At 43.0% G+C, this 12470-nt stretch overlaps 1 non-coding gene across 1 annotated transcript; it reads right to left on the reverse strand.

Moving 5' to 3' along the window:
* Positions 1–4158: 4158 nt before the first annotated feature.
* Positions 4159–4240, reverse strand: TRNAL-UAG (transfer RNA leucine (anticodon UAG)). The gene has a single exon. It is a non-coding gene; the product is annotated as a tRNA-Leu (tRNA).
* Between the last annotated feature and the right edge of the window lie 8230 nt (positions 4241–12470).

The following is a 12470-nucleotide window of genomic DNA, read 5'->3' on the forward strand; positions in this document are numbered from 1 at the left end:
AGCAGTAAGTTTTAATGGGAATTTTTAGAAATTAATTGGTCATACTTTTTTTTATTTAGTGTTGCTTCTATTTGTTCCTGAGGGGCCAGTAGTGATCACCATAGTCTTTAATGTTTAAACCACAATACTTCTTAATCCAGCCCTGCTCTCCACAGACACAGTGCCTCCCTATTATCTTGGTTTCAATTGTGGATACCAAAATATTAGTATGTACATACACTTGTGTATATATCATAATATACACAGGTGGAACTGGCTGATAAAACTATGGATCCTAGCAGAGAAGAAAACCATCACAGACCTAAAGAAACCTGTGATAGGGAGGAGTAAATACGTTAGTTAGGGCCAACATGGCCCTGGCAGGAGCATCAACGGGGTGTCCTCTGCTGAACAATTAAGAAAATTTGTGAAGCAGCTCAAAAATGTGTGCTTCTATTTACTATGTTGAATTGCATGTGTATATATAACTTTTTAAAACAATAATCCTTTATGTTTTGTTTATGCTTCATCCTTTATATTTAATGCTTGACAGTTTGAAAGAGCTTTCATCTATATGCTCTGAGACTTAATTCTCAGGACCACTCTTACATAGGGCTTATTATCATTCTCATTTTTAAATGAGAAAACTGGGGTTGTCTAACTTGAAAGAGTGGAGGAATGTGGGGATTACTGCTCTGCAGGTAGATGAGATGCTCCAGGCCCACTGGGCTAAACGTGACCCATGGGTTATTTCTGCTTTTCTGCTCCTTGACTACAGCTTGGGTTGAGCTCCAGGATATATCTCAGTCTCAGATCCACAAACCTTGGACCAGTTGGGACTGGCAGCCCTTGGGATTTCTTTCTTCTCAGTAACATGCTTGCATTTAAATTCACCTTCCCCTCTGACTTTCTCTGAGAAATCTGTTCTTAGCAGAAGGAAAATAGGCTTTTACTGTTGACATAATCTAAATCTTTTGTCTACTGACAAACCTCAGCTTGTGAAACTCAAAAGCAAAATCAATTTCTTTGTTTTCTGAATTTTTCTAAATCATCTCTTCCCCTGGTAGTAGAATGTCTAAACCCTGGAGTATGGGTCACTATATCAGAAAGCTTCCTTCCTCTCAAGTGTCTTTAACCAATGGGAAAGGAGGGGGCACCTCCACCCAACAGAGAGAGTCCCAGTGAGGGTTTTTAGAGGCTGTCCAGATAACCCACCCTCCATGAGGTTCTTCTTCTTTTTTCTTTTTTTAATACTTTTCATATTTTATTTCATTTTAAATTTTTATTGGGGAATAGTTGTTTTACAATGTTGTGTTAGTTTCAGATGTACAGCAAAGTGATTTAGTCATACATATATGACATACATATATACATATATCCACCCTTTTTAAGATTCTTTTCCTGTATAAGTCGCTAGAGCAATGAGTTTCCTGTGCTATACAGTAGGTCCTTATTACATAAGTACTATGCATATGTCAATCTTGGTCTCCCAATTTATCCCTCCCCCCTTCCCCTCTAATAACCATAAGTTTGTTTTCTATATCTGTGACTCTATTCCTTTTATTTTTTTAAGCATTTGTTGTTGTTATTTAGTGGCTAAGTTGTGACCAGCTCTTTTTGAGGCCCCATGGACTGTCGGCCTCCAGGCTCCTCTGTCCATGGAATTTCCCAGGCAAGCACACTGGAGTAAGTTGCCATTTCCTTCTCCAGGGGATCTTCCCTACCCAGGGATCAAACCCACGTCTCTTACATTGCAGGCAGATTCTTTACCCCTGAGCCACCTGGGAAATTTCATCGTTTTATCAGTTGACAGGGCCTAGAAACAATCAGTACCTCAGTATCTAGACCACATCTGGTACCCAGATCTTGTTTCCTTAATACCATTCTCTAATAAAGGGCCCATGACGCCTAAGATAAACGGCAAACTCTGGAACAGGAAACATTTAAGATGAACCTGGAGCATCTTATGGTGCCACAAAGTGAGAAGTGTTTCAAAACAACAACCACGCAATGATGGAGGTATATTGAAAGGACACCTGAGCCAGCTATAAGAGCTCCCAGTGGCTAAAGATACAACACTTTGAACAAATGATTATTGGATTATTTCCCAAAATATAAAATGAATATCTAGGAATCCATAGTGGTACAAATAAATTTAATAAATGAGGGAAGAGACCACTTGCTTTGTATAGAATTTCAATTAACTGATGTAAACATTTCACCCTTAAGTGAAGTGAAAAGTGAGAATATCACAACTCCACATTACTATATATAAAATAGATAACTAATAAGAGCACAGGGAACTCTACCCAGTATCCTGCAATGACCTATATGAGAATAGAATCTGAAAAGGAGTGGATATGTGTGTATGTATAACTGATTCACCTTGCCCTACAGCAAACATTAACACAACGTTGTAAATCAACTACACTCCAATTAAAAAAAAAATTTTTTTAAGTGTATACAGTGACTTCATTCTAAAGAGTACAGTGCTGGGGAGGGGGTGTGAATTTCTAGTGGAGAAACCTGCAAATAAGACCTAGCCAGGTGATCAAGGTTAACATCAACAGTAATAAATCATGTTGCTAATGTGTACTTTTTTTTTTTGTTAGCCATACTTGGGGCATTTTAGTTCCCCAGCAAGGATGGAACCTGCAACCCCCTTGCATTGGTTAGAATCCTAACCACTGGCCCTCCAGAGAAGTCCCAATAGCCTGTACTCTTGACGTGGAAGAGAACGACGCTTTACCTCTGTGGTCTTCCTTTCAAAATCCCTTAAGATTCTAAGGTCCCAAATTTTTTTTTTCCATTTATTTTTATTAGTTGGAGGCTAGTTACTTTAACACATTGTAGTGGTTTTTGTCATGCACTAACATGAATCAGCCATGGATTTACATGTATTCCCCATCCAGGTCCCCCCTCCCCACTCCCTCTCCACCCGATCCTTCTGGGTCTTCCCAGTGCACCAGGCCCGAGCACCTGTCTCATGCACCCAACCTGGGCTGGTGATCTGTTTCACCCTAGATAATATACATGTTTCCCAAATCCTAATTATGAAAAGAAATCAAAGTAATTGAGAAACTTTCTACAAAATGCCTTACTCAGAACTGGGGTGGGGGTGGGGGGGAGTCATGAAAAACAAGGAAAGTCTAAGAAGCTGTCACAGCCAACAGAAGTCTAAGGAGATATAATAACTAAATGTAATGTCCTCAGAGGGATCAGCTTCCTCATGCTGCATAACAATCCTCACAGGTACAATGGAGGAAAGTTCAGTGGCTGTGAACTTCGTGCGTGTCAAGACCGTCTGCCCTCTTCCTCTTTAGCCTCAGGTTGATCTTCCTATTTCGTGTCCGACTCTTTGCGACCCCATGGACTGTAAGTCCAGCCAGGCTCCTCTGTCCATGGAGTTTCCCAGTCACGGATACTGGAGTGGGTTGCCGTTTCCTTCTCCAGGGGATCTTCCTGACCCAGGAATTGAACCCGTGTCCCTTTCATCTCCTGCATTGGCAGGCAGATTCTTTACCACTGAGCCACCTAGAAAGCCCAACCCAGGACTAACTATTCAGAGTAGGCCCTTCACAAATTGTTGTTGAATGAGTAAATGAACAAGCACAAAAACCAGGTAGGAAGTGGATCGATGAAGCTAGGACCTCTAGGCTGATAAACCCGCTGGGGCGGGGGTCTCGAGCCCCCAGACCCTCCGTAAGGTCGCCTGACACAGTTTTTACCAACAGGGATTTATGGAGTCAGCCTGAGCTCTCTGCAGACCAGAGGAGGCCAGAAAGGGACCCTTCCTAAGTGAAGTCTTGATTAAAATCACCCCCACCTAACCTCTGTCGCTGGAAGGTCGAAAGAGGCCCTCTCCCTGGGCCTCAGGCTTTGAAGCCTTAAATCAAAAGCGCAGACAGTCTGAGAGCTTCTTAAAGTATCTCAAATGCTTTACCATGAAAATAGGGAGACGTTTTCGTATTTTTAGGTAGCAGGATTGGTGGGGGTTGTGTATAAGGCTAAAGGAGTGAGGTCCCCCGAGCTGCGGTTTCCTCCTTTCCCCCTCCCTTCCCCATTCCATTTTTTTAAAAAGAAAAAACAGCGTCAGAAGGTTAAAAAATAAACACCAAAAAAAGGCGAAGGATAACTGGGAGATGATTCAGAACTTGAAAAAGTGAAACCCGCAAGGTGTGGCAGCGGTGGGATTCGAACCCACGCCATCGAAATGACTGGAGCCTAAATCCAGCGCCTTAGACCACTCGGCCACGCTACCTCCCGTTCGCAATGTCTTCCACACGTACTATATTAGTCTCATGACCCGGCGCCTCGCTCTCTCCAAACCCCGCCTCCATTGTTCCACGTTTGCCAGCTATCAGCCTGGCGTCCTGGCGCCTGTTTCCACGTACTAACCCCGTGGCTTCTTTCCGGGCTTCGGAATCGGAGTGCTCTCGTTATCCGCAGTAGTAAATATAGTCGGGACGCAGCATCAAAAAGGAAAAAAAGGAGTTCCAAAATGTTAATAGTCAATCGTCATCTATGTTTGCGTTTGGTTTTCCGCGAGAGTGAGATACTGCCTATGACCACGTGGGGGCAGTGTCGCACTGGCGCTTGCTCAGGGCCGAGCTGCAGGTCCGCGCGGAACCCGGGTTTTCGGGGAACCAGCTGGGTCACCATCCTGTGGACTCTCTCGTCCTTCTGCAGCCTTGGGCGGCCCCGTGGCCTGGCCCTTGCCACTGTGATTCCAGGAAGGAATATCACTGAACGCTTTTACAGATCATTGACTTGTGTAGGCTCCCTCAGTCATCACGAGTATCCACTCTGTTTTTACAGAGCGGGGAACTGAGGCTCAGAGAGGCTAAAAAATTTGTGTTCGCTGCCCCAGGTAGAACCAGCATTCCTGACCCTTCCAAGATCCAGTGTTCTTCACATAGGAGACTATTTTCAGTGAGATTTTAAAAATACAGTAGCCTTTTCTGCCTCTGCTGCCGCCATGGAGCCGGTGAAAAAGCTTGTGGGAAGCGGGGCAACAAAAAAGAAGCGGGTACTGTCCTAAGTTTACCTTGGACTGTACCAGCCCTGGAGAGGATGGAATCAAGGATGCTGCCAATTTTGAGTAGTTTTTTCAGGAAAGAATGAAAGTGAATGGGAAAGCTGGGAATGCTGGTGGAGGGGTTGTAACAATAGAAGAAGCAAAGAAAGCAAAATTATTGTAATTGTGCCCTTTTCCAAAAGGTATTTGAAATATCTCACCAAAAAATATTTGAAGAATAATCTACGTATGCTAAAAGCCAAGTTACAAATTGCTACTTATAGATTAATCAAAATGAAGAGGAGAAAGATGACGACCAAAACTCAATTATCTGAAATATTTTGTGTAAGATCTTGAATAAATATTGGGAACCAAAATGGTGGTTTTCCTTATAAAAATAAAATAAAATGCAGTAAATTCAGAGCAAATACGTAACACATCAACTTCCAGTTCCTGCCACCCAGAATTCATTTTGTTCAACTCTTCTGAAAGGTCACCCCGTGTGGCCACAAGGAGGAAGTAGAGATCTCTTTGGGTAAAGTGAGTGAACGTGTTAGTTGCTCAGTAGTGTCCCACTCTTTGGGACCCCAAAGACTGTAGCCCACCAGGCTCCTCTGTCCATGAATGGAATTCTCCAGGCAAGAATACGAGAGTGGGTGGCCATTCCTTTCTCCCAGGGATCTTCCCGACCTAGGGACCCAACCTAGGTCTACCTGCCTTGCAGGCAGATTCTTTACTCTTTGAACCACCAGGGAAGCCCCACTTTGAGTAATCCCCCAACAAATGACTCAAAGCCTTCTCCAGTAGTTGGATCATTTGCTAGCAGCAACTGTAACGGTAAGAACAAACCTGACTCCATATTGAATCTATTCCTTTAGTTCTAACCTTTGTGTTCTGTCGCCTGTGCTTAGTCACGATGGCTCTGCATCTTTTGTAAAGTGTTGTTGCCTACAACCTGAAATATACAGGATATCTCCTTCTCTAGGCTCTGATCTTTAAAGGTATAACACTTTTCCATTCATACGGCAAAAGAAAGTTGCAGAACAGAGAATGACATTTGTCCTGTTGGAGGTTTACGGGAACTTTGTGACCTGACCTACATGAACAGTTTTAAGAACAAAGGATTCTGGCACCAAGAAGTTTGCAACAACCAGCCATCCCCCGCCTCCTCTTTTAGGATAAAAGAAACCTGAATTCTAACTCAAGTAAGGTGGTTCTTTGGAACACTCGTCCACCATCTTCTCTGCCTGCCGGCTTTCCAAATAAAGTTGCTGTTCCCTGGCCCAGAACCTCATCTCTTGATTTATTGGCCTGTTGTGTGTGTGAGTAGTATGAACTTGAACTCCATAACACAACCCTAGCCCTTCCCACTCTCTCTCTCTCTCTCTCTCTCTCTGATAATTCAAGTGAGCATTTATCCAGCACCTCCTAGACCAGATAAGGCAAAAATCAGGTCTTCTGGGAGAAAAGCTGTTTCCAGAGCCGCTTCAGAACCCTCAAGTCAGTTGCTTCAACAGAACAAAAATCCAGTGGAAGCAAGGCCGTGAGCTTATCTGCTCCAGTGAGCAGGCCTGACTCCCTGCAGGCCTCTACCGAAGTGCTGACTCAGCTTCCCTGCTGAGTTCTGCCTTAAGGGTGAGGCTGGGAGCACTGTTCCTATGCAAAACCCAGGCCCAGGCAGGCAAGGGTAGGGAGGCGGTGGAAACCAAGGCAACTGGACTCTGTTTATCTTTTGCTTTTTTTTTTTATGGAAGTGACAGTTAAAAATAACCTTTACTAAAGTAATAAATATGTGTTTCTTATTGAAACTCAAGGCTAAGAAAGAAAAGCTCAAATAAAAGAATAAAATCATCTTCAATTTCTCCACACAGTTAAACTCTGCCAACACTTTGGTAAAGAAAAGTGCTTTTTTGTCTTTTAAAATTTGAAATATAATGTAATGCATGCTCATTGTAAAGTTTTTTTCAGATGTCAAATCTGTATAAAGTTAAAGAGAAGTTCTCTTCCTCACCACTTCCCTCCTTCAAAACCAAATCCAAATGAGTAACAGTTTAGCTGTATCCTGCTAGATCTTTTTCTATGCAGTGAAAAAAGTAAAAATGTTAGTCATGTCCAACTTCTGTGACCCCATGGACTATAGCCCACCAGGATTCTCTGTCCATGGAATTCTCCAGGCAAGAATACTGGAGTGGGTAGCCATCCCCTTCTCCAGGGGATCTTCCCAACCAGGGGATTGAACCTGGGTCTCCTGAATTGCAGGTAGACTCTTTACAGCCTAAACCACCAGGGAAGTCCATAATGATACTGGGGCAAATGTATCTAAAGTTCCATACATGCCCCACCCTAATCCTGGAATTTGCCTTGTGCAGGAAAAGAGAGAAAGACACTGTCCAAATGATAGATGAGTGGTTTCATAGCTTCTCCTAGTCTTTCTGTAGCTACAGGTGGGTCACTGAATGGCCCTGTGATGGCTTTGTGCACAGTAGGCCCTAGACCTCCTGAGCCAAGGAGCAAAGGAGGACTTGCAAGGACTTTTTTTAAGCTTCTGCTTAAAAGCATCCCATTGTGGTTCTGGGAGGTAAGGGGGAGGTACGGGATTAATAGATGACGGGTTTTTAAGACAGTGAAGCTGCTCTGTATGATACTAAACATAACACCTGATGCTTGTCACTATAAATTAGACCAAACTCATAGAATGCAGGGGACTTCCCAAGTGGCCCAGTGGTAAAGAATCCACCTGCCAATGCAGGAGGTGCAAGAGATGTGATTCCATCCCTGGGTTGGGAAGACCCCCTGGAGTAGGAAATGGCAACCGACTCCATTGTTCTTGCTTGGAAAATCCCGCGGACAGAGGAGCCTGATGGGCTAGTCCCAGCAGGCCACAGTCCATGGGGTTGCAACCTGCAAAGAGTCAGACATGGCTGAGCACACGGGCACCTAGGATGTATACCACCAAGAGTGAATTCTAATGTAAACTGTGGGCTCTGCGCGACTGTGATGTGTCAGTGTAGGTTTGTTAATTGTAACACATGGCGGGGGATGTTGATAATGGGGGAGGCTATTCTTGTCTTGCGTGGGGGCAGGAGGGGTACAGGAAATCCTTCCATTCGGTTCCACTGTGAACCTAAAACTGCTCTATAACTCCTACGGCCTCCTGTGAACAGGGAATCAGAGGAGCCAGCGCTTAGAAGCATTTCGTTCCCATGGCGTTTGTGGCTAGAGCAGTTCTCCAACCCTCCCTGAGCCTGTGGGCGGATTACTCCCATCCTTTGAAGTGGGGAGCAGCCGCGTACCTAGACTGGGCTATAGCACTCTTGCTGATGATCTCTCTCCTGAGTCACAGCCTGAAGCACCAGGAGGATACTGTGAACCCTTTTTTGAGGGTCACAATTTTATCATGATGTAATTCACATACCATACCATACCCCACTTTTTTTTCCTTTATTTTTATTAGTTGGAGGCTAATTACTTTACAATATTGTAGTGGTTTTTGCCATACATTGACATGAATCAGCCATGGATTTACATGTGTTCCCCATCCTGAACTCCCCTCCCGCCTTCCTCCCCAACCCATCCCTCTGGGTCATCCCAGTGCACCAGCCCCAAGCACTTGACAAGACCCCTCTTTAAACTGTATAGCTCATTGCTAAGTATATTCACATAATTATGCAACTATCCCCACATTAATTTTAGGATCTTTTCATCCAAAAAGGAACACCTGTTAGTTATCACTCTCCATTCCCCACAAACTCCCTTCCCAGCCCCCCAAGCAACCACTAATCTGCCTTCCATCACAAAGGATTTCCTTTTCTGGCCATTTCATATAAATGAAATCATATATCTGTTGCCTTTTCTGTCTGGCTCCATTCATTTAGCATATTGTTTTTAAGTTTTATCCATGTTTTAGCGTTGATCAGTACTTCACTCTTTTTATTGCTGAATAATATTCCATTGTGTGGATATACCCCATTTTAATTCTCCATTCATTGGTTGATGGACATTTGGGTTGTTTTCACCTTTCTCCTATTATGAATAATGTGGCTATGAACATTTTTGCAGATGTTTTTGTGCAGACATATATTTTCATCTCTCTTGGATATATGCTGGGGAGTGGAATTTCTAGGTTACATGGGAACCCCATGCTTCTCAGTTTTCTGAGAAACTGTCAAGTGGTTTTCCATTTTCCATTCCTGCTTGCAGTGTGTGAGTTTTCTAGTTTCGTCACATCCTTGCCGGCACTTGTTACCTGACTTTTGATTATAGACATCCTAGTGGATTCAGTTTTGAGTTGCATTTTTCCAATGACTAATGATGTTGAGGATCTTTTCATGTGCTTATTGGCCATTTGTATATCTTCTTTGTAGAACTGTCTGTCCAAATCTGTAACCCATTTTGAAATTGAGTTATCTTTTTATTTATTTGAGTTATGAGTTCTTTATATATTCTAGCTATAAATCCCTCATCAGATGTATGATTTATGAATATTTTCTCCCATTCTCTGAATTGTTTTTTCACTTTCTTGATATTTTTTGCATCCTGTGGGTTAGTGAGTCCCGTGATTACTCTGCTGGAGGGAGAGGGGAAAAAAAAATCCCGTGGGCCAGGAGTGGGGCTTTTCTAATACAAGTGGGGATTTTGTCCTTCAGTGCTTGGAGAGGAGATGTCTGTCCGCATGAGAGAAGAAAGGGCAGGCTTCAGTACATGGAGTAAGTCTTGGAATTAGAGTGTGCCAAGAAACACTGTGAATGGTTTATTTTTCCTCTTGGATACCATAAAAATGAGGGTACAGTTTAATTTTTATCCTCCTATGTTTAATTCTCTTTGTTATTCCACACTCTTCAGTAAAGTCTGAACAGCTTTATGTGGTGGTTAAATGGGGTGATTAAGGATCAAGTAAAAACCAAGAATGATCTGGTTCACATCTCCTTGCTGAGGCCACCCCGGGCACCTGAAGCTCCTGGAAGTAATACCTCAGTGCCGAGTCTTTGTGACCCCATGGACTATAGCCTGCCAGGTTCCTCTGTTCATGGGATTCTCCAAGCAAGAATACTGGTGTGGGTTGCCATTTCCTACTCCAGGGGATCTTCCTACTCCAGGGGATCAAACCCACATCTCTGCATTGGAAGGCAGATTCTCCACCACTGGTGCCATCTGGGAAGCCTTCAGAGTGCAACTCAAATGTCATCTCATCAGAGAATCCTTTCTGACCGCATTTGCCTTTATAATCTCTTATTGCCCCTTACAATTCTCTCTCATAGCACACCCTGCAACTTGTATCGGGAATCATGACTGCTTGAGAAATTTGTTTTCCCTTTTCCTCCCCTGTTTGACCCTCTCTAAAGGGAGGTCTTTCCCCCAACTCCTAACACAATACTTGGCACACAATTGGAGCTTAATAAGTATTTGCTTTAAGAACAAATACCCATAGATAAATAACAAGGATAGCACAAGAACTATATTCCATATCTTATAATAACTGATAATAGAAAAGAATGTGAAAAAGAAAGGCCAAAAAAGAAAACAGACTGCTCTACTTATAGCTCTGTGGCTCTTTGCTGTATGCCTGAAACTAACACAATTGTTACACAAAGTGATTCAGCTATACATATATATATTATTTTTCAGATTGCTTATCTATTTTATATATAGTAGTGTATATCTGTAAATTCCTAATTTTCCCTTTCCTCTTTGGTAAGCTTAAGTGTGTTTTCTATGTCTGTGTGTCTATTTCTGTTTTGTAAATAAGTTCATTTGTACAATTTTTTCTTTTTTAGATTCCACATATAAGTGATATCATATGTTTGTCTTTCTCTGACTGACTTACTTCACTTAGTATGATAATCTCTAGATCCATCCATGTTGCTTCAAATGGCATTATTTCATTCTTTATTATGGCCGAGTAATAATCCATTATGTATGTATATATATGAAAAATGAAAGTGTTACTCACTCAGTCAAGTTCGACTCTTTGTGACCTCATGGACTGTAGCCCACCAGGTTCCTCTGTTCATGGAACTCTCCAGACACGAATACTGGAGTAGGTAGCCATTCCCTTCTTCAGAGGATCTTTCAGATAAGACCAGGGATCGAACCCAGGTCTCCAGCATTGCAGGCAGATTCTTTGCCATCTGAGCCACCAGGAAAGCCCATGTGTGTGTGTGTGTGTGTGTGTGTGTGTGTGCGCGCGCGCGCATGTGTGTGTGTAATACACACCACATCTTCTTTATCCATTCATCTGCTGATGGACATTTACATTGCTTCAAAGAGATTCTCTTTTAAAATGGCAGCTATAAAAGACCCAAATTAGTATCTCATTGGCTTGACTTGGGTCACATGCTCATCCCAGAACCAATGAACAGGGCGAAAGGGATGGAATATACTGACCAGCCAGGTCTAGTCATGTGTCCAATCTTAGGACCAGGAGAGTAGAGAGGGCTATTCTCATGAATTGAAAATAGGGTGTACTGGTTCCTTAAAGACAAAAGATGCTCATACACCAAAGAGAGGAAAGAAGAAGCTAAATAACTTGTCCAGAGCCACAGAGCTATAAGTAGAGCAGTCTTTTTTCTTTTTTGGCCTTTCTTTGGGCTTGAACAGACTAGCTCAGACTCTTTGTTCTTGTCCAGTTTTCCCATGGTTAAAATTTCCAGGTATAATTTTGTTTTATGCTGAAAGCCAGAGTTTTTTTCAAGATGAGTAATGGAGCCAATATTTCAAGCAAAATTGATATGTATCTTTTAGATCTTGCATTTTCTGAAACTTGTAGCATTTAGGCCAAAGGGTGAAACACTCAATGACCAATGGTTTCAGGACCATTTCTATTTGTTCCTTCCCTTCACCACCTTATGAGGCGCTGCCTGAGTGTCACCCTCACTGCACGCCTCATAAACGCGTACCTACTCCCTGCAGAGACCACTGCAGCCGGTAAACTGAAGGACTTCTGTGTCCCAACAGAATCTGAATTTTCAGGGGCCACAAAAACTGAAGTGGCCTTCCCAGGTGGTGCAGTGATAAAGAATCCTCATGCCAATGCAGGAGACGCGAGAGACTGGGGTTTGATCCCTGGGTCGGGAAGATGCCCTAAAATAGGAAACGGCAACCCACTCCAGTATTCTTGCCTGGGAAGTCCCATGGAAAGAGGAGCCTGGCGGGCTACAGTCCACAGGGTTGCAAAGAGCTGGACATGTCAAGCAACTGAGCACACACACACAAACCTGAAGTGTCAAGACTTATGGACAGGACACTCTAGGGGTTGGTCAATATACACGGAGACCTGGGTCAAAATCTGCAACTTCCTATGTAAACTTGGGAGAGTCACTTAACCTGCCTTAGTCTCCCTGTGTATGAAGTGGGGACAATAAGAGGATTATGACCAAAATTAAAAAAGAGAATGTCCATAAAGCAGTTACCGCAGTGCCTGACACAAAGTGAATGTCCTGTAAATATCAGCTCTTATCACAACTCCAAAAAGGCT

This window comes from Odocoileus virginianus, chromosome 33 (assembly GCF_023699985.2).
Source record: "Odocoileus virginianus isolate 20LAN1187 ecotype Illinois chromosome 33, Ovbor_1.2, whole genome shotgun sequence".
In the NCBI taxonomy this organism is placed as follows: domain Eukaryota; kingdom Metazoa; phylum Chordata; class Mammalia; order Artiodactyla; family Cervidae; genus Odocoileus; species Odocoileus virginianus.